Raw genomic sequence first — 21,840 nt, 5'->3', positions numbered from 1 at the left:
CAGTTAAATCTTTTTGGCAGTATCCCTCAATATCCATCTTAGACTTTATTTCTTTCTCATCTATGCATCAGGATGTGTACTAATTTTTGTCAAGGAGGGGAAAGGGATTGTAACATTTATAAGGAGGGGTGTAGAAAATTGGTAAGCCTTGGTAACACTGACTTACACTTTTGCTAAAAACCTGTTTAAATTTTGTTTTTAAAGTTTCATTGCTTGAGATAAATAAAAGTAATTAAGGAGAAGCAGCAAAACTGAAGCCAGCTAGTCCAATTCATCATTTATCAACTCCCTGAGGGAGATGATATATGTAGATTTATGTAATATTTTAACAGCAAGATTCATGACCTTTTAACCATAAAATACCATAATTACAAAGAATTATTGCTCAGACCAACTCCAGAAATTAATGATTTCTAAATGATTGTTATTGTTAGATATTTCTTGTGCATTCACAGTACAACACGTGCATTGTAGGATGTAACAAAGAACTCTCCCTACCTTCAAAGAGCTTACAGACAACACCAGGGAACATTCATGGATTTATTGGTATCGATTATTCTACAAATTTTATGTGTGTGTGTGTTTTTAAATTATTCCAATTGAGAAGATGATTCAAACTAAGTCTGCACATTATGGTAGAACAAACTTAATCTTTGAAATCAAGCCTCCCTAAAACTGAATTCCAGTGGCAGCTCATTAACTATATGATGTTAGTTCATCTGAACAAGAATTACTTTGTTAAGTATATGAGGTACTACATGTGAAAGTCCCTAGCAGAGTGCTGGGCATGTAGGTATTCAATAAATAATAGTTTTTCTTTTCTTAACTATCAATTTTTTTCAATAATGGGATATCAGACATTGCAACAGTTTGCTGAAAATTTTCTGTTACTGGAGGCAGCATGAATCAAAGGAAAGATCACAGATAATGGAGCCATATAAATGTGGGTCTAAATGTTGGCTTCGGGCTGGTAAGTAGCAGCAAAATATTTCAATCTTCCTATGTCTGACTCTGAAGCTATGCCTTTCTCACCATTCCACACTTCCAAGTCAAAATAAGATGTTCAAGTAACCTTAGAGCAATCCCAAAGAATATTTAAAAAGCTTGGTAATTCATATACGAAGTAGAGAAGCTCTGGTTGTCTTCCTGCTTAGTTGAAGTTTTATTGGTCTCAGATAATGGCTATGCAATGTTCCCAGTGGTCAGTTTATTTATTGTCAATTCCCATCTAGTTTTTCTTCATCCCATCCAAGTATTGGTTTGCAGAGATGCTCAAAGCTCTATGGAGAATGTAAAATCAAGAATGCTCTTCCTTTAGGTATCAATGAATCAATTATCCTTAAAAGTGATAGGTTTTTCCTCAGGTTAGCCCTTTCTAGATTTAATCCTTTAAAACTCCAATGACTTATCCACCTTTTTAGAAGACATGGAAATTTAACCAGTTTGAATTAAATGTATCTACAGGCATTCTGCCCTCTGCCCCTAATCTGTCTGATTTTCTTTTTATATCCAGTTCTTTGTCTTTTCTTATTATACATAATTCCCTTGGGCTTGTGTATATTTGAAACAACATGTTATTTGTCTTATGAGAAAGGGAAGGTTACAGGGAGGCCTATTTTCTTTTATGGCAAAATATTACATGATCCTCAGTGCACCTGGGATCGGCAGGACCTTCTTAGCACTGAAAGGGAAGGGGCTTGGAAGAAAGGAGTGTCAACCTGACAAATCATGTATTTTCTCCTTAGGAGGCAGGAGGCTTCAGAGAAAAGAGAGCACTATTCTTCAAGTCACATAAATCAAATTTCCTATCTAAACTCTGTTTCTCTTTATCCCTGGGTCTGCTTGGGCACAGTGCTTCTCCTCTATACCTGAATTTCCTCATATGTAAAATCAGGATAATATGTAGTAATCTCATATGAGGATTAAACAAAATAGCCTATGCTTGTAGTAGTTGGCAGAGAAGAGTCACTAGGCAGCTATTAGTTTTCTATTCTAAGTCTTTATTTAAGGTTCACAGAAGAGTCACACCATGAATAACACTTGCTGTTTTAGAGGGAAAAACACAGTGGTTTCTGTGTATAATTACTTTATAATATTTCTTTGATGAGCTGTACTTGTTTTGAGTTGATTCTGCGTTACATATGAGGGATAAAGAAGAGTAGTAGAATTAAAATACTGTCACTATTTACATCACTGTGTGTGTGCGTGTGTGTGTGTGTTTAATATATATTTTATTGCATTTTAGGTTTTGAGGTACATGTGAAGAACATGCAGGATTGTTGCATAGGTACATACATGGTCAGACATGACTGTGTTTTTAACAGAAAGGATGAAAGCCTCGCTCAACGGAGTGTAAGCCCAGCCTCAGGCGTTTAATATTTTTTGTGTTTCTGAGCCTAGGCTTCTTCCTTTGTAGAATGGGTAAAATAATACTAGCTTTGCTTATGTATTTTAAAAAAATAACTAACAAATAAAAATTGTATATACTTAGCATGGGTGACATGTTTTGAAATACGTATACATTGTTGAATTCTAAATCAAGCTAATTAACATACATATTACATCACATATTTATTTTTGTATTGAGAACACAAAATCAGTCCCAATGATTTTCAGAATACATTATTATGAACTATAGTTATCCCAATGAGCAAAAAATTTGTTGAACTTATTCCTCCTGTTTCACTGAAATTTTGCATTTCTGCCTCTGTAACTTAAACTTTTTGATTCCACACATAAGTGAGATTATGTGGTATCTGTCTGTGTCTGGCTTATGTTACTTAATATAATGTCCTCCAGCTTCATCCATGTTGTCACAGATGACAGGATTTCTCCTTTTAAAGGCTGAATAGTATTCCATTGAGTATATATGCCACACTTTCTTTATGCAGTGATCTGTTGATGTACAATTATGTTGATTCTATATCTTGGCTATTGTGAATAAGGATGCAGTGAACATGGGAGTTCAGAGATGTCTTCGGAATACTGATTTCATTTCCCTCGAATATATACTCAATAGCGGAATTACTAGATCATGTAATAGTCCTGTTTTTAATTCTTTGAGAAAACACTATGGTGTTTTACATAATGGCTAATTTATAAAAAAATTTATACAAATTTATGTACATTTACAAAAAAGTTGTGCAAAAATATGTACTGATTTACATTTCCACCAACAGGCTGTAAGCATTTCCTTTTTTCCACATACTCGCTAACACTTGCTTTCTTTCTTCTTTTTGATAATAGCCATTCTAACAGGTATGAGGTGATATCTCATTGTGGTTTTAATTTGCATTTTTCTGATTAGTGATATTGAGCATTTTTAATACACATATTGGCCGTTCATATGTATTCTTTGGAGAAATGTCTATTCAGATGTTTTCTCCATTGATTAAACATGTTATTTGTCTTCACCTATGTGGTTGAATTTCTTATATATTTTAGATATTAGCCCCTTATCGGATGCATAGTTTGCAAATATTTTCTCCCAATCTGTAGGTTGTATCTTCACTCTGTAGACAGTTTCCTTTGCTGTATAGCTTTTTAGTTTAATATAATTCCATTTGTCTATTATCACTTTTGTTGCTAGTACTTTTGGTGTTATATCCAAAAATCAATGCCTGAACCAATGTCATTAGCTTTTCTTCTATTTTTTTCCTAGTAGTTTTACAGCTTTTGATCTTACATTTATATTTTTGATTAATTTATTTTTATGTGTGGTATGAGATAAGGATCTAATTTTATCCTTCTGTGTGTCAATATCCAGTTCTCTCAACACTATTTTTAAAAGAGACTACCTTTTCTCACTGTGTGTTCTTCACATCTTTGTCAAAAATCGATGGCAATAAAGGTGTTGGTCTATTTCTGGACTCTCTAGTATACTCCATTGGTCTATGTGTCTAAAGATATAAGTAATTTATGCACCACCATTGCAGTATTAGAACATTCTGAATTTGTGCATTTACTTTTACCAGTAAGTTTTATATTTTCAGATGTATATATGTTACTCATTAGTATTATTTTATTTCTCTTGATGATCTCCCTTCATGTTCCTTATAAGGCAGATCTAGTGGTAATGAACTCTCTCATTTTTTTTTTCTGAGCAAGTCCCTAGCTCTGATTTCTGAAGAACTGAAATATCACTGGGTAAAATATTAATAGCTGGAAGATTTCTTTCCTCATCACTTTAAGTATATTATCCCAATTTTTTCTAGTTTGTAAGATTTCTGCTGATAAATCTGCAAGCCTTATTTAAATTCCCATATATGTGATTTGCTTTTACTTCTTGCCGCTTTTAGAGTCCTATCTTTATCTTTGTTTTTTGACTGTTTGATTACGTCTTGGTGTAGCTTTTTTAGATTGAATCAATAGGAGGCTTTTGACCTTCCTCTAGCTGGTTATTTATATCTTTTCCTGAATTTGAAAACGTTTCTACTCTTTTTAAAATAAGATTTCTGTCTCCTCTGAATCTCTCTTACCTTTCTTGAACTTTTGTTACTCTAACATTTGCCCTTTTGATGCTATCTCCTAAATTTCATTAGCTTTTCCATCATTTCTTTTTATATTTTTTCTCCTCTCACTGTATATTTTCAAATAATCTGTCTGAATTCACAGATTTTTTTCTGCTTAATCAATTCTGCAGTTGATATTATCTATTAAATTTTTTATTTTATTCATTGTATTTTTTAGCTCCAGAGTTTGATTGTTTTTTAAATATTTTTAATCTGTTGAATTTCTAATTTTGGCCATTTATTGTTTTTCTGATTTTATGGAATTTTTTCCTATATTTTCTTGAAGTTTGCTAACCTTCTTTAAAACAAGTATTCTGAATTCTTTTTTTGTGTGTACCTCTATGGAAGTCTTCCCTTATTCACAGGGGATATATTCCAAGGCACCGAGTAAATATTTGAAATGATGGACAGTACCAAACCCTATATACACTGTTTTTTTCCTATACATACATACCTCGGATAGAGTTAAATTTATAAATTTAACTGATAGAATTTATAAATTTAACATAGTAAAAAAATCTAGTAACAGAATAGAATTATAACAATATACTGTTTACAGTTTCACAGAGTATTTGTTCATACCATAGTCCTTAATAGACTCAGCATATGATTTATTTTCTTTCTTTACTAAGTCAAGAATGTCAACCTTTTCACTTAAAGAATGCACTTAACAGCTTCTCCTTGTCATATCCAAATTGCTAGCAGGACTACTCTTGTACTTTGAAGCCACTGTTTAGGAAATTAAAGATTACCTGAACATAAGTGCTGCAGTATCATGACAATCAATCTGATATTTGAGACAACTACTAAGTAATTAATGGGCAGGTAGTGTATACAGCATAGATACACTGGACAAATGGATGATTCATGTACTGGGAAGGAAGAAGCAGAATAACAAAAGATTTCATTACCTTACTCAGAATGGCACACAATTTAAGACTGAGGAATTATTTCTGGAATTCTATATTTAATACTTTCAGACCAAAGTTGACTGTGGGTAACTGAAACTGTAAATAGAGAAACTGCAAACAAGAGGGGATTACTGTATTTCTTTAAGATCAGCTAATGGATAATTACTGTAATATTTGGCTGTTTTATATTTTCTTGGTTTTTCACATTTCTTACTGCCTTAAAGTCTGCAAATTTGAAGAAGGATGTACTTATTCCACTCTTTTTTTGTGTGATGGAGTCTTACTCTGTCACTCCAGCTGGAGTGCAATGGCACAATCTCAGCTCACTGCAACCTCCACCTCCCAGGTTTATACAATTCTCCTCCCTCAGCCCCCTAAGTAGCTGAGACTAGAGGCACATGCCACCACGCCTGGCTAAATTTTTTTATTTTTAGTAGAAATAGGGTTTTGCCATGTTGGCCAGGCTGGTCTCGAACTCCTGACCTCAAGTGATCTTCACGTCTCAGCTTCCCAAAGTGCTGGGATTACAGGCATGAGCCACCATGCCTGGCCTTACTCCATTCTTTACGGACTGGCCTTGTCTGAGAAATCCTTCACCAGTCAGCCTGTCCAGAAATTCTGGATAGGCCATCTGGTATAGTTTATTGGAGAGCTTTCTGCTAGATTCCTTGGGCAGATGGGCCTGTTATCTGAGTCAGCAGGTAGGTGAGCCTGGCGCATGTATCCAGATCATTGCATTTAAAGCCTGGATCCACTCAGGTAAACCTATTGATTAGGTCCACAAGGGTGTGAAGAGAGCCTGGATCAGTGATGGCAAGCCTATAGCCTTTATCTAGAGGGGCTGCCTGAAGTCTCAACACCTAGTGGCAGACCTAGGTTCTGGGGTGGACCTAGAGCCTGAGTCTGTATGGGTAGGCTTTGGTATGGTCTCTATAGGAATAAATTTGGAACCCTGGCCATGAGAGCTGGCCTCACACCAGGGACTACTGGGATAAGCCTGGACACTCAGTCAACTGGAGCAGGCCTGGAATATGAAACCACAGGGTCTGGCCTGGAAAGTGGAACCACAGGGGTTAGCCTAATACTGGGAAGAAGTGAAGCCTATGACCGTGGGTGCTGGCATCCTGCCTGAGGGGTGCTGACCTAGTTCTGGGGTGGGCCAAAAGTCTGGGACTGTATGGTCATCAGGGCAGGTCTGGAGGCCTAGCCTATGAGTACTAGCCTGCAGTTTCAGTCCTTGGGGGCCTGCCAAATGCTGGATTTTACTGGGGCAGTTCCGGTATTGTGAACAAAAGCAAAATCTGGTATTCACTTCCCTTTCTTTTCCCCAAGCAGAGAGTATCTGTCTCCATGCTGTGCAGCCTAGGGTTAGGGGAGTGGTAGGGTGGGTAAGTTATTGCTACCACCAGGTACTATAATTTCTCACATGGCTTTTATAACTCTTCTGAAGGTATTTTTGTGTGTGAACTGTTGTTCAAATTGACGTTTTTATAGGAGGATGAGTACTGGAAAGTCTTATCCTCTGACATCTTGCTGATGTCAGTCTCCACTATGTCTGAAAATGATTAATCTTCATAAAACATGAGAAGATATTTTGGATGTGGAACATGCTGTTGAAATAGTTTTAAAAATGGCATTATAGTTGCTGTATTTACATTTGAACAGCATTGGCTATCACCTTGTAATAATCTTACTATTATTTCATGAATCTTAGTATTTTATTACTTTATAAGCAATTTTTAAATTACTACATAAAAATGGTTCATTCTAATGAGGTAAGTTTGTTCAATTTTAGAACTTAAATACAACTAAAGAGAAATATTTCTGTTTTTCTATTTATCTAAATATCAAAGACACAGAAAAATGTCTAGGAAAGAAGGGTAATATCTTGGAAATATGTAATAGTACCTTAAGTTTCTTACAGTTTGCTGTCTTCCAGTTTCTGCATTATTCAAGATCCTTGCATAGGCAGGTTCTTCAAAATTAAGATAGCTGGAACCTCAAGTTTTACAAATGACATTTTAAAATTCCAAATTCATGCTAATAAAAAGTAGTTGAACAGATAAAGGGAATGAAAAGTAACTTGGATCTTTAATCTACAGAGATGTCAGCACTGAGTGGATTCCCATTGGTTTGGACATTTCCTGAGCACCAGGCACATGTGAACAGGTTATGCTTCTACACATCATTTCTTTTAATGCTCATGAAACTATTCAGAACAACATTATAATACTAGTGTTCAGATACTAATGAAGATAGTGATGTTCACAGAACTGAAATAATCAGTCTTTGTCCTTGGTCATTAAATAGCAAATAAACTGGAAACTTGCAGGCAAGATTGATTTTTGACTGCACATCCAAGTCTGTCATCATTAGCTTCAATAATGGAACCGTTTGCAATCATAAACAAGTAAATGTAGAATCGAGTAACTATTGCAGCATTTCAGAGTCTCATACTTTAACAAAGTTAAAATAAGCCTCCCTAGGTTCTTGCTGATTCATAAAATTTGGCTTAGAAAGTACACATTATATTTTACAAATGCAGTCTCAAGTGATGGTCAGTAACAAGGGTTCTCAATATTTTTATTCACTGGTATCTACACCTAAGATCTTATTAGAAATGCTGGCTCCTGGGCTCTTTCTCAGACCCACTGAATTAGAAATTTGGAGGTGGGATCCAGTAATCTATGTTAAACTCTTCCAGGTGATTCTAAAATATGCAGAAGGGACCAAACGTGCCCTGTCATAATAGTATTATTTCCATCCACGAGGGTGAAGCCCTCATGTCCCTTTCACCTACCAAAGCTCTCACCTATGTAAACAACCAAGAGGGAAAACAAATTTCAACATAGTTTTGGAGGGAACAAACACGTAACCAGAGTAGTCTAAATGTTTGTGTTCCTCCAGAATTCATCTTTTGAAATCTAATCCCCAATGTGTTGGTACTAAGAGGTGGGGGCTTTGGAAGGTGACTAGGTCTTTAGTTAAAGTCCTCATGAACGAAGTAAGTGGCTGTAGAAAAGAGGACTGAAGGAGCTTGTTTTCTCCTTTTTACCCTTCCACCATGGAAGGACACAGCTGTAAGGTGGCATCTATGAGGCAGAGAGCTAGCCCTCACTGGACATCAAACTGCTGGCACTTTGATAATGGGCTTTCCACACTCCAAAACTGTGAGTGAAAAAAAACGTTTTGTTTATAAATTACCTAGCCTAAGATGTTTTATTATAGCAACTCAAATGGACTAAAATGGAAATTGGTACTTAGAATCAGGGTGCTGGTATAATAAACTAAAATTATAGAAGCAGCTTTGAAACTGGCTAATGGGTAAAGGCTCAAATAATTTGGAGGTACATTCTAAAAAACATCATTGCTGTGAATAAAATATTAAAGGCAATTTTGGTGAGAGCTTAAAAGAAGAGATCAGCAGAAAAAGTTTCACTCTTCTTAGAGGTTACTCACGAGGGTGTGAACAGAATGTTGGTAGAAACACACATGGTAAAGGTCATTCTGATGCTAACTCAGATGGAAGAGGAAAACATGTGATAGAAAACAGGTGGAAAGGTGATCCTTGTTATGAAGTGGCAAATAACTTGGCCGAATTATGTCCATGTCCTAGTGCTTTGTGAAGGTAGAAATTCTGAAAGATGAAATACTACATGTGGGGGAAAATATGTAAACAAAATGTTGAGGGTATGGCATGGCTTCTCTTGTCTGCTTATAGTAAAATGCAAGAAGAGAGAAATGAACTAAAAATAGAATTTATAATCAAAAAGAATGCAGACCTTAAAGATCTGAAAAAATCTCATTCTATGAAGAAGGAGAAAACAGGTTCAGGGGAGAACATCAAGGATGTGGCCAAGCAATCATTTGATAAAGAGATTAGCATGGATAGAAGAAAGCCAGATGGTATTCATCAGGACAATGGGAAAATGACTGCAGATTATTTCGGAGATCTTCATGACTTCCCTCTCTGTCAATGGCCCAGAATACCAGGGCCTTGGGGCAGATTAATTTCAACTCTTCTCACTGAAATTCATGGCTGCACTCCTTGTTGCTTCAACTGTGGCTCAAGTGGGCTCAAGTGTAACTCAGACCAATGCTCTGGAGGACACAGGTTGTAAATCTTGGCAGTTCCTACGTGGAGCTCACTATGTAGGTTCATATAGTTCTGGTAGTGGTCATTACCTTCACCTAGATTTCAAAGGATGGAGCTGCCTGAGGCCTCATACAAATGACCCAGGAAGAGAACTGACACAAGGGTAGAATCACAGATTGGTCACAATTGGGTAGTACCTGATGGAACCTTAGCAGGGCTGCCCCTGAGACCCCAGACCAGCAGAGCCACTAGAGTGTGATTCTATCATGGAAAAGCCATGGGCGCATAACTCCAACCTTTGAGAGCTGCCATGTAGGCTGCACTCAGCAATGGGACTACCCACAGCCCTGGGTGCCCAGGCCCAACTCCAATGTGTCCGGAAGGTAGGATATATTAAACCAACAAAGATCATTTTTAAGATTTCGATGTAATGTTGCATGCACTGTTGGGTTTTGGACTTACTTAAGACCGGCTGCTCCTTTCTTCCTCCCTATTGTTCCCTTCTGGAATGAAAATATCATTACTATGCCTGTCCTACTACTGTAATTTGGAAGCATATTAACTTGTTTGATTTCATAGGCTCACAGCTGGAGAGAAATTTGCCTGCAGATAAACATACCTTGAGTCTAACCTATATCTAATTTAGGTGACACTTAGATGAAACTTTGGATTTAGACTACAGTTGATGCTGAAATGAGCGGGGGATTATTAGGCTGGAATGAATATATCTTGCATGCAAAAAGAGCAAGAATTTGAAGGCCCACGGATAGGTGGCTATGGTCTAAATGTCCATGTTCCTCCAAAATCTATGTGTCGAAATCTAATGTCCTATTAATAGGTGAAGCCTTCGAAGATGACTAGGTCATGAAGGCAGACCCTTTGTGAATGAGATTAGTGCCCTTATAAAGGGGCCTTAGGAAAGTTGCTTGACCCTTTTTGTCCCTTCTCCATGGAGGAACACAGCTAGAAGACACTATCCATGAGGCAGAGAACTAGCCCTCATCAGACACCAAAATTGATGGCACCTTAATTGTTCACTTCTCACTCTCGAGAACTGTGAGCAATAAATTTCTGTTGCTCTGAAATTACACAGCCTGAGGCTTTTTGCTAAAGCTGTCTGAATGGACCAAGTCAGGGAGATGAGACTAAAATGCCATAAGAGTGACCAGAAACCCATATGAATTTAATAAAAGTATGTAATATAGCCAGCCCTTAATATCACAGTAAGAAGAAGTGTCCAGAGAAGGGAGGCACAATTCTGTGGGATGTAGTCAGGCAACCCTTTATCAAAGAGGAAAACAAATGGAATTGGAAATTTCAAAAATGTGAAGTTACAGCCTATGGCTGCTACTTAGTTGCCAAGTAAACTTGAATAAGTTAAACCTTCTCCTTGCTCCTCAAATCCCTCAGAGAATATAGAGATTACATAGGGTAGTGAGAGTGATGATGGTATGAAGACCATGAATGACAATAATACCATTTCATGGTATTTTCAGATATTATAAGGTACCCAAAATGTTCTGGAGGGGATCCGACATAAAGACTGTGCTTCGATGTATTAAAATCATTTTTACTTCCTTTGTACCATAATCACTTCCACTTATTCTGCAATTATTCCTGTCATGAACTGTTAAAACGACGTCTCATGTTATCTCAAGTAATCATCGCAACTTCCATGAAGTAGATAGACCATCCCGATTTTAAACATAAATTGTTCATAAAAGAAGGTTTACAATGGGAAATCCAAAAATGGTTTCATATGTATAATAATGTTATTGTGTAAAGTTATATATAATATAAAGTTTTATATATATATATATATATATGTATATCATGTAAGGTTAGACGTGATACAGGTAATGTCCTTGCTGGCCACTGCCAGTGACTAGTTCCTTTGTCTGCAGAAGTCAGCATCTTACCTAGCTTAGAATAGACTTTCAGTATGCATCTATATATAGAAAAGACAAATGCACGGATAAATTAAAAAAAAATTCCACACTATTGCACCTGATTTTTTAGGGTGGAAAAAAATGCATACTTACCAAAGAATGTGAAATAGCAAGTTAAGAACCTGCAAGAAGAGTATGCTAAGAAGTCAGTTAATTCTTGCAAAGCACTGTGAACCATACCTAGAAAGTACTGAGCCTCTAGTACAGACAAACCATTATGAGCTCTCTGTGCTTTAGCAAGCCGTATGTGAAAAAGTTTTAAGATAAAGGGAATACAAATGCCACTAAAAATATTTGCATAGAATTTTATTGGGTTAAAAACAATTTTGTATGTGCTATTTCATATAATGCTTATTCTACCCTTTAGGATAGATGTTCTCTGTTTAAATGAGAACCATGGAGGTTAAAAAGCTCTCATCCTCTGTCATAGTGAAAGAGGGCTCCAGCCTCACTTGCAGTGCTGTGATCTTCCCTCTATAGTCTGCCATCCCTGCCATTTAAGTTACTTGGCCACAGTGTATCTATCTGCTTCATATTCTTCCTTCTTATCTGTGAGTATCCTGAGGGGCTTAGTCAATTGCATGTTAAATTCTAGCTTCCCTGGTCTGCCATTCCCTATTCCACCACACAGGGAACCCTATCAAACAGCAACAAGCACAAAACACTGATCCTTTTGCCCTTTCCTCCTCTGCTAGAGTGAAGGCCTAAGAGAGTAAAGGAATGGAGGAATTATGAGGTGACCCTTAGGTAATAAGGAACAGGGAGAAGATAGGAAACGAAGATACGATTGAATGGAAATCTTTTACAGGTTTATTCATTTTGCTGAGTGTTGCTTCTATTTTTTCTGGTGAATAAATTGCTCTAAATGTTCATAAAAGTTTTTTTTTAAGAGAGAATACTGTTTTTCTTTTATCAAAGAATTTTTCCCAATATTGTTTTGTTAATGGTGATGATGATGATAATGATACGGTGCTTTAGATGTCATTTGATCCTTGTACAACATAAAATAAATAAAAACTAAACAAGGTTCAGAGCGAAGAAATCACTTAAGGTCATAGAGCTTAAAAGAGAAAGCACAGCTGGATCCTGAAGTCCCATATTCTTTTCACTGTCATACCCTATATGTAGGATGCAGGAACCCTGCCATTATAATGACTTTGGAAACAATTATTCGATCTTGAGTTAAAAATAATTTGTATAAATACATGAGGATGCCACAAAGCAAGTCCTTCCATTTCATATTCAGTTGAACAGGTTCACAAACATGGGACTTCATACAATGGAACAACAAATTTTTTTACCGTGAATGAAGTTGACATCAATTTCCAAGAAGCAAAAGCTAGGGAGAAAAAAATCAGTTAGCCTGATGGTTTAGCAGGTGAGAATTGGAACCACAACCACGTCTGCAGACTGCTTTTATGTCAGAAGACGCTGTTTGGTTTGCAGCATTTCTTCACGCTTGCTTTCAATTGTGAACTGATAATGACTACTACTTGGAAACTGTATTTTATTTTCAAGCACATTTTGCCTCAGAGACATACTCAAGTTCCCCAAAAGTATCTTGTTAATAAAAGATATCCCCTGCTTCATCTTCAGGGAGGCAGAGTAATGTCATGAAATGGTCTTTGGAGTTGGATTGAACTGGTTTCAAGTTCCGGATCTGATAGTTTCTACCTTTGTTACCTTGGGCAAATTGCAGAAAATGGACACATTAATCCTGGCCCTGTAGAGTTTTATAAGTTTAAATGAAAACTTTTCTCCCAATGCTTGATATTATATTAAATTTCAATGAATAATATTTATTTTTATGCCTTAATACACTTACAAAGTGAAATGTGAGGGAGCACCCTACCTCATAGAAGGTGCTCAATAAATATTTGTAGAATTACAGAAATTGTAGTTGTTGTCTTAAATTATATAAGTCAAATACAAATCTTGACTATCTGTATCAAGAAATAATGTTGGACTGAATAACGGAGATTGGCAGGGTCCCTCCGGAGATGGAAGAGTAATGGCTTACTCTTTTATCCTTCCTAGTGAGTGCTGCAGCTAGCTGATATTCACACATTTGTGATCCCAGGGAAAGCTCTCAGCATGTGTTCTGCCATCTGGAAGATGGGGATAACATAACATCATAGCCTTTCCACCATATAGGATTTTGATGAGGATTAACTCAGATACTGTATTTGAAAATGTATGTAAACTGTAAAGTGCCATAGGAATATAAAGAAGCATCATCATCACTGTCACTTCTTCTGATTGTTGATAATGTTTGTGCACCATGGATCAGTTATTTCTTCAGGAATGCAGGTTTTACAGCAATACATTTACAGCTTAAAATAAAGCACAGAATCAGATTGGAATGATTAAGATCAGCATGGAAAGACCATCTAAGGGATTTTGTTGTTGTTATCTGTGTTTTGTTTTGTTTTTCCTGTTAAGTGCATTTGTTAACTATCCAACGATGCATTATTTTCTTTGTTCTAGTTCAGGAATGACATAGTAAGAAGAAAATCCTGCTCTCAGTATATTTCTGACTTGTTCAAACATAAACACGTTTTGGCCCAATTTGTTCTTGCGAGATTTTAGCATTATTTCCTGGTTGAAGGAGAGGAAGAAATACTGGGGTCTTGTTTGCATATTTGTCATTTTATTTATAGGTTGGAATTTGCCTCTAAACTTTTTATATTACTAAATTGAAGGAAAACATCCTGGACAAGAGTCCCCATCATTAATCATGTTTCCACTGAGGCATAGCCAAATTGAGTTCATTTCCAACACTGGGTACTGAGTTTATGCTCTGCCTCACACTCTGCTAGTAGATAATGAGAAGAAACGGCATGGCTCCCTACCCTCAAGGAGTTCCGTATCTAGCTGGGGAGACAAAAATGCTTGACTACAGTTCAGTGTGATGGACCTGTGATATAGCTGTGCATAGCATGGTAGGAGAGAACAGAAGATGACCACTTAGGCTGAGGAGACAAGACAGCTAGGGAAGGCCTCCTGAAGGAAGTTGTATACTTATGTGTCAGTAAATGTAAAAATATGAAAATTTTTCAAAATCACTAGCCAGGTGCATTTCAGAAAATGCTGCCCTAAAAAAGAATTTCATCTTTACCTTCTCCCTTGTACTACACCCTGATTTATTTGACACTCATTTTTCATTTCCTTAGTTTTAAAATCTAAAAGTAATTATTTACCTGTTGATATACTGGAAAACCTCAAGAGACAAAACTGAGAGTTGGATTTCTTAAAGGAACTGATTATTAATTCTTAAGGCTGTTGAAAGCAGTTTGGAGACGTCATTTTGTTTCACTACATTACAAAAATCTCTTTTGAAATTCATCTAAAATGTGGCATCTTCCTCAAGGTATCCTGTGCCACATTCCAAATAAATATATTGACGTGGTCTGCTGCACTATTCCACTAACATTTATTTTGAAGTCATACATTTTCCCCTTATCTTAGAGAAAAAAAAACCTTCCAACTGCCTAATTTATAATTTAAGAAGTTTTGTTAGATCAAAAGGAGAGAAAGAATGAACAGAAGCAAAGAGCATAAAAAGCTTTAGTATTTGAGTGATCACACCATGCTTGGTGTGGCTAGCCTCTCTCCCTGCTACTGTATAGCACAAGCAGAAAAAAAGAAACTAGAGAGAAAGCGATTTGTTCAAGGTTGTTCAATGTGAGTCAGAGAAGACTGGGTATTTGAATGCAAGGCAGAGCCGACATCTTTCTTCCCTGAAAAGGTATTTTTGTATGTGATTGGTTTCCATCCCAACAAACACGATCACATTTCGAGCAGCAAACAAGGCATAGCTGTTTTTCTTACGGGGAGGAGTTGTTATGAGGCTTCAGGGGAGAAATATTTACTATATAACAAAATATATAAACATGCTACTCAATGAGAAGGTGGTAGAGATTTGTATGGGCTCCTTGGAACAAATAATGGGGGTAGGAAGATAGAGATTATGAGGGAGCAGGAATTGAGGGGACAGTTCATGTTACTGCTCCCTGCAACTTCTTAAGAGCCTTTAGACTTTCAACCTCTGTGAGGCCTTTTAATGCTTCCTCACCCTTCCTAACTGTCCCAAGTAAATCCTATCTCCATGGTTCACATTCAGTTCATGTGTAAGATAATAGAAACTTCTGGTTAAAAGCTCATATATAGAGTTAAATGGCACTGCATTCAAATCCAAAAGCAATTTGCTACCAGTTCAGGGGCTTTTGGCAAGCTAATTCAGCCCTCTAAGCCTCAGGCTTTCATATATATATATATAAAAAAATGGGACTAACGGTGCCTACTGCAGAGGTTCTCATAGAATTAAATGAGAGAATCCATGTGCTCAATGCACTGCCTCACAATGATGAATAAATGGCAGAAAGTATTACAGCTTTCATGGCATATTTTGTATATATCGTTTTCATTTGCTTCTCTTCACATGAAGAACGTTGGCTCTCTCAAACAGCCTGTAAGTAAAACATGAGGTTACTTTGAAGCCTGTCCAGTAGACTTTGATGTTGAATTAGAGTTTCTTCTCATTAAAGAACTTAGCCATAATCCTGAGCCATCTGTGGCTCTGAGAGTAAATCTGCTCTGTCCAGAAGTGACACTCCATTCCTTTTCAATTCTCTTTTCTTTTGCCCATGTTGGGCTCAGAATGAGATACTCCAAAATTAAGAAAATAGCAGAAACATCAAGGTCTCTCTGACTTCTCCTGGTTTCTTCCCCTGAAGATCAACATATGACACGTGTCCTGCCTTATATCTAGAGGGAAGTAATGTCATGCAGTGATGCCAAGGAGAAACTGAACAAATAGGCCTTCCTAAGATCCCCCCACTCACGTTACTGCTATTAGATCATACACTTTTGTCCTCTAATCATACTTCTGCATGACTGCCTATAAAACTTTGCAGTTTTCCCTGGGAATTTTGTCTTAATTTCTGAAGATCCCCACATCATATAAATTTATATTAAATAAATTTGTTATACTTTTCTCTTGTTGCTCTATCTTTTGTTATACGGTGAGGATAAATCTTTTTTTCTCCCATAATCATCTTGTCTAGCTCAGGATGTATGCCCCTTACTGAAAGACCTTATTCCTAAACTCACATTTCTCTATTATGTAGATTGTTAATCCTAAGCTATTATGAAGTCATTGTGATTTTTTTTTAAGATGGAGTCTCACTCTGTTGCCCAGACTGGAGAGCAGTGGCACAATCTTGGCTCACTACAACCTCCACCTCCCAGGTTGAAGCAATTCACCTGCTTCAGCCTCCTGAGTAGCTAGGATTACAGGCAACCACCACCAGGTTGTTTGGTTCACTCTATGGAGTCAACATTTTTCAGTAATGGGAAGGGTTATAAAAATCCTTTTGGCAGGAAAGAGTTTGGTTTGATGATGAAATTCTACTGAACAGAAACATAATACTCTCTATATAAAACCATTTAGCCTCCACAGATGGATGGACCTTGGAACATTATTATTATTATTATTATTATTATTTTATGTTCAACACTGTTTAAGTTATTCAGCTACTTCTGGAGCGAGGTAGAGCTGTGATATCCTGATTTTCAAGCTAGTAAGTTTTCATCTTTGCCTTCCAACGTTTCTAGTACAAACAGACTGAGGACAAATTTCAGAGGAAGAAGGATTACAGTCAGGCCTAACATTATAGTAAGGGAATCTGAAAATGCTACTGAAGAACAGTAGAGCTTGAATCTAAGGAATAGCATTTGAGTAAATTATAAAGAAACAAAGGGTTAAGTCAGATGGATGTTGTATATAAGCCATCAAAGCCAGCATGAATAAGAAAGGACATGAAGCAGAGTAGAGGCTGGCAGATGGGACAGTTAGTTCTGTTGATGAAGTTCAAAATAATTGGAGATGTGAAAGATTACGCAGTAGAGAAGAGGTGGGAGTGGGCATCATGAGGAACTCTCAGACTGCCAAGGCCCAGAGACTGAATTGGAGCCACTTAGAAAAAATCCACCTTTCTTTGGCTCCTCTTGTCTACTGCAGGATGTTTTCTGCTTAATAGAGGACCTTATTCGTAAATTTGGACATTTCTGTGTCTTACTCTTCATGCTTTCCACTCATCTCAAACCTGTAAGAGTTGGTATAGAGAAAATAACATTCACCAAAGCCAAAGTCAGCTATGAATGCAGGGGAGTTAGTTTGGTCATATAACATAATTAAGGAAAAGAAATGCAAGGCATACACTAGAAATGATAGACCCCTGGGGAGGGGACTCAAGATGGCGCTGTGAGAACAACCCAGAATTGGAGCCCGCGTTGAATTCGCAAACGGTGAGTCAGTGCTGCATTTCCAGACTGATCTTTGTCGCCCACATAACGGGGAAACTCCCAAGTATAAAAAGACACGGGACGCCAGGCAGCCGGGGCGGCGGCGGCCGGCCCTACTCGGCAATCCCCACAGGGCGCGCTTGTCCGGGTGCCTTGTTGAACCGGCAACCTGAGACTTGAGAGGGCTGGACTTGAGACTGAACGAGACTTGCACAGTAGCCCAGCCCAGGGGATTGCAGGGACAGATCGTTTGGGATACCCAGTGGGACGAACAAAACCGCGATTTCAAACTATCCCGGGCAGACGGTCCGAGACGCTCTGTGGGGGAGGGGCGTCCACCACTACGGAGGCAACCTGCCCCAACTGTTATACACGCCCACTGCTGAGGCAGCCAGCCGTTGCCGAGGCAACCCGCCCCAACTGAGATACACGCCCACTGCTGACGCAGCCTGCCGTTGCTGAGGCAACACGCTACAACGAAGAGACTCCGCCGCAGGGCGTGGTGGAGAACACAGCAGAGCCGGCAGGAGCAGCGTGAATCACACAACAGCAGGGCGGAGCCTCGGCAGCCAAACAGTGGCTAGTCTGCCTTCGAGCTGGGCAGGACACCTGATCGGACATCCAAAAATAAAGCCCAAACCCCTCAACACAGAGCATTTGAGAAAAAAAAAAGGGTTGTTTAATGAGCTGTGTTGCAGCAGAATCAAACATAGCAGCCTAACAGCCCTGAATGAACAACAGAGTGCACAGCTCAGCAATTAAACCCCTATAAAGTACAAACTGTCTCCTCAAGCAGCTCCCTGACCCCTCTATATCCAAAAGATTGTCATTAGGCAGGCATCATCCTGGGACAAAGAGAGCAGAAAAAGAAACTGGTAGCATCCCTCGCTGTGCCACGGCTACTAGAGGTGCACCCCAGACAAGCAGGGTCTGGAGCGGACCTCAACAGTCGTACAGCGAAGGGGCTAGACTGGTAGAAGGAAAACCAAGCAACAGAAATACTTCATCATCAACATTCTGGGTGTCCACTCAGAGACCCAAACGAAAAGTCAGCAACTACGCAGACGACCAGCGGACAAATCCACAAAGATGGGAAGAAACCAGCGCAAAAAGGAGGAAAACACCCGAAACCAGAACACATCGCCTCCTAGAAAGGACCAAAACTCCTCACCAGCAAGGGAACAAAGCTGGATGGAGAATGACTGTGACAAAATGACGGAATTAGACTTCAGAAGATGGATAATGAGAAACTTTTGTGAGCTAAAAGATCATGTATTAAATCAATGCAAAGAAACTAAGAACCTTGAAAAAAGATTTGAAAAAAGATTCGAGGAAATGATAACAAGAATGGATAACTTAGAGAGGAATATGAATGAATTAAAGGAGCTGAAAAACACAATACGAGAACTTCGCGAAGCAAACGCAAGTTTCAATAGCCGAATTGACCAAGCAGAAGAAAGAATATCTGAAGTCGAAGACCAACTCAATGAAATAAAACGAGAAACCAAGATCAGAGTAAAAAGCGCAAAAAGGAATGAACAAAGTCTCCAAGAAATGTGGGACTATGTGAAAAGACCTAACCTACGTTTGATAGGTGTACCAGAAGGGGACGAAGAGAATGAATCCCAGCTGGAAAATACTCTTCAGGACATCATCCAGGAAAATTTCCCCCACCTAGCAAGACAAGCCAACACTCAATTGCAGGAAATACAGAGAACACCACAAAGATATTCCGCAAGAAGAGCAACCCCAAGGCACATAATCGTCAGATTCAACAGGGTTGAAATAAAGGAGAGAATACTAAGGGCAGCCAGAGAGAAAGGTCGGGTCACCCACAAAGGGAAGCCCATCAGACTCACAGCAGATCTCTCGGCAGAAACACTACAAGCCAGAAGAGAGTGGGGGCCAATATTCAACATTCTTAAAGAAAAGAACTTTCAACCCAGAATTTCATATCCAGCCAAACTGAGCTTCAGAAGTGAAGGAAGAATAAAATCCTTTGCGAACAAGCAAGTACTCAGAGATTTTGTCACCACCAGGCCTGCTTTACAAGAGCTCCTAAAAGAGGCACTACACATAGAAAGGATCAATCAGTACCAGCCATTCCAAAATCACACTGAATGCTAAAGAGCTTCAACATAATGAAGAATCTACAACAACTAACAGGCAAAACAGCCACTTAGAATCAAAATGGCAGTATCAAATTCACACATAACAATATTAACCCTAAATGTAAATGGACTAAATGCACCAATCAAAAGACACAGACTGGCAAATTGGATAAAAATCCAAAACCCATCAGTGTGCTGTATCCAGGAAACCCATCTCACATGCAAGGATACACAAAGGCTCAAAATAAAGGGATGGAGGAAGATTTACCAAGCTAATGGAAAGCAAAAAAAAGCAGGAGTTGCAATTCTCATCTCGATAAAATAGACTTTAAAGCAACAAAGATCAAAAGAGACAAAGAAGGCCATTACATCATGGTAAAAGGATCGATACAACAAGAAGAGCTAACGATCCTAAACATATATGGACCCAACACAGGAGCACCCAGATACATAAGGCAAGTTCTTAATGACTTACAGAAGGACTTAGACTCCCACACAATAATAGTGGGAGACTTTAACACTCCACTGTCAATACTAGACAGATCAACCAGACAGAAAATCAACAAGGATACCCAGGGCTTGAACTCAGACCTGGAGCAAGCAAACCTGGTGGACATTTACAGAACTCTCCACCCCAAATCCACAGAATACACATTCTTCTCAGCACCACATCACACCTACTCTAAAATTGACCACATAATTGGAAGTAAAGCACTGCTCAACAAATGCAAAACAACTGAAATCATAACAAACAGCCTCTCAGACCATAGTGCAATCAAGTTAGAACTCAGAATTCAGAAACCGACCCAGAACTGCACAGCTTCATGGAAACTGAACAACTGCCTCTTGAATGTTGACTGGGTAAACAACGAAATGAAGGCAGAAATAAAGAAGTTCTTCGAAACCAATGAGAATGAAGACACAACGTGCCAGAACCTCTGGGACACATTTAAAGCAGTCTCTAGAGGAAAGTATATAGCAATAAGTGCCCATATGAGGAGAATGGAGAGATCCAAAATTGACACCCTATCGTCAAAATTGAAAGAGCTAGAGGAGCAAGATCAAAAAAACTCAAAACCCAGCAGAAGACAAGAAATTACTAAGATCAGAGCTGAGCTGAAGGAGATTGAGACACGAAAAACCCTTCAAAAAATCAATAAATCCAAGAGCTGGTTTTTTGAAAAGATCAACAAAATAGACAGACCACTAGCCAGATTGATTAAAAATAAAAGAGAGAACAGCCAAATAGATGCAATAAAAAATGATAAAGGGGAAATCACCACAGATTCCACAGAAATTCAAACCATCATCAGAGAATATTACAAACAACTCTATGCACATAAACTAGTAAACCTGGAAGAAATGGATAAATTCCTGGACTCCTGTGTCCTCCCAAGCCTAAACCAGGAGGAAGCTGAAACTATGAATAGACCAATAACAAGGTCTGAAGTTGAGGCAGCAATTAAGAGCCTACCTCACAAAAAAAGCCCAGGTCCAGATGGGTTCACAGCCGAATTCTACCAGACACACAAGGAGGAGCTGGTACCATTCCTTCTAAAACTATTTCAAACAATCCAAAAAGAGGGAATCCTTCCCAAATCATTTTATGAGACCAACATCATCCTGATACCAAAACCCGGCAGAGACCCAACGAGAAAAGAAAACTTCAGGCCAATATCCATGATGAACATAGATGCAAAAATCTTCAATAAAATATTGGCAAGCCGATTGCAACAGCAAATCAAAAAACTTATTCATCATGATCAAGTAGGATTCATCCCAGGGATGCAAGGCTGGTTCAACATACGCAAGTCTATCAACGTAATTCACCACATAAACAGAACCAAAAACAAAAACCACATGATTATCTCAATTGACGCAGAGAAGGCATTTGACAAAATTCAACAGCCCTTTATGCTAAAAACCCTCAATAAACTCGGTATCGATGGAACGTAT

General features: G+C 38.2%; 1 protein-coding gene and 1 long non-coding RNA gene across 5 annotated transcripts in view; one reads left to right on the top strand and one right to left on the bottom strand.

The window, feature by feature from the left end:
• TENM4 (teneurin transmembrane protein 4) overlaps positions 1-21,840 on the bottom strand; it is a 3,204,727-nt gene that overhangs the window by 1,965,899 nt on the left and 1,216,988 nt on the right. The window lies entirely within an intron of this gene.
• The window catches only part of LOC144578097 (uncharacterized), a 30,202-nt gene continuing 18,105 nt past the window's right edge, over positions 9,744-21,840 (top strand). The window contains exon 1 of the long non-coding RNA XR_013523211.1: positions 9,744-9,901. This is a non-coding gene — a long non-coding RNA (uncharacterized LOC144578097). The remainder of the gene's footprint in view (positions 9,902-21,840) is intronic.

Source organism: Callithrix jacchus, chromosome 10 (assembly GCF_049354715.1).
Source record: "Callithrix jacchus isolate 240 chromosome 10, calJac240_pri, whole genome shotgun sequence".
In the NCBI taxonomy this organism is placed as follows: Eukaryota; Metazoa; Chordata; class Mammalia; order Primates; family Cebidae; genus Callithrix; species Callithrix jacchus.
Note: the sequence above shows the minus strand (reverse complement) of the source record. Positions and strands in the feature narration are given on the sequence as shown.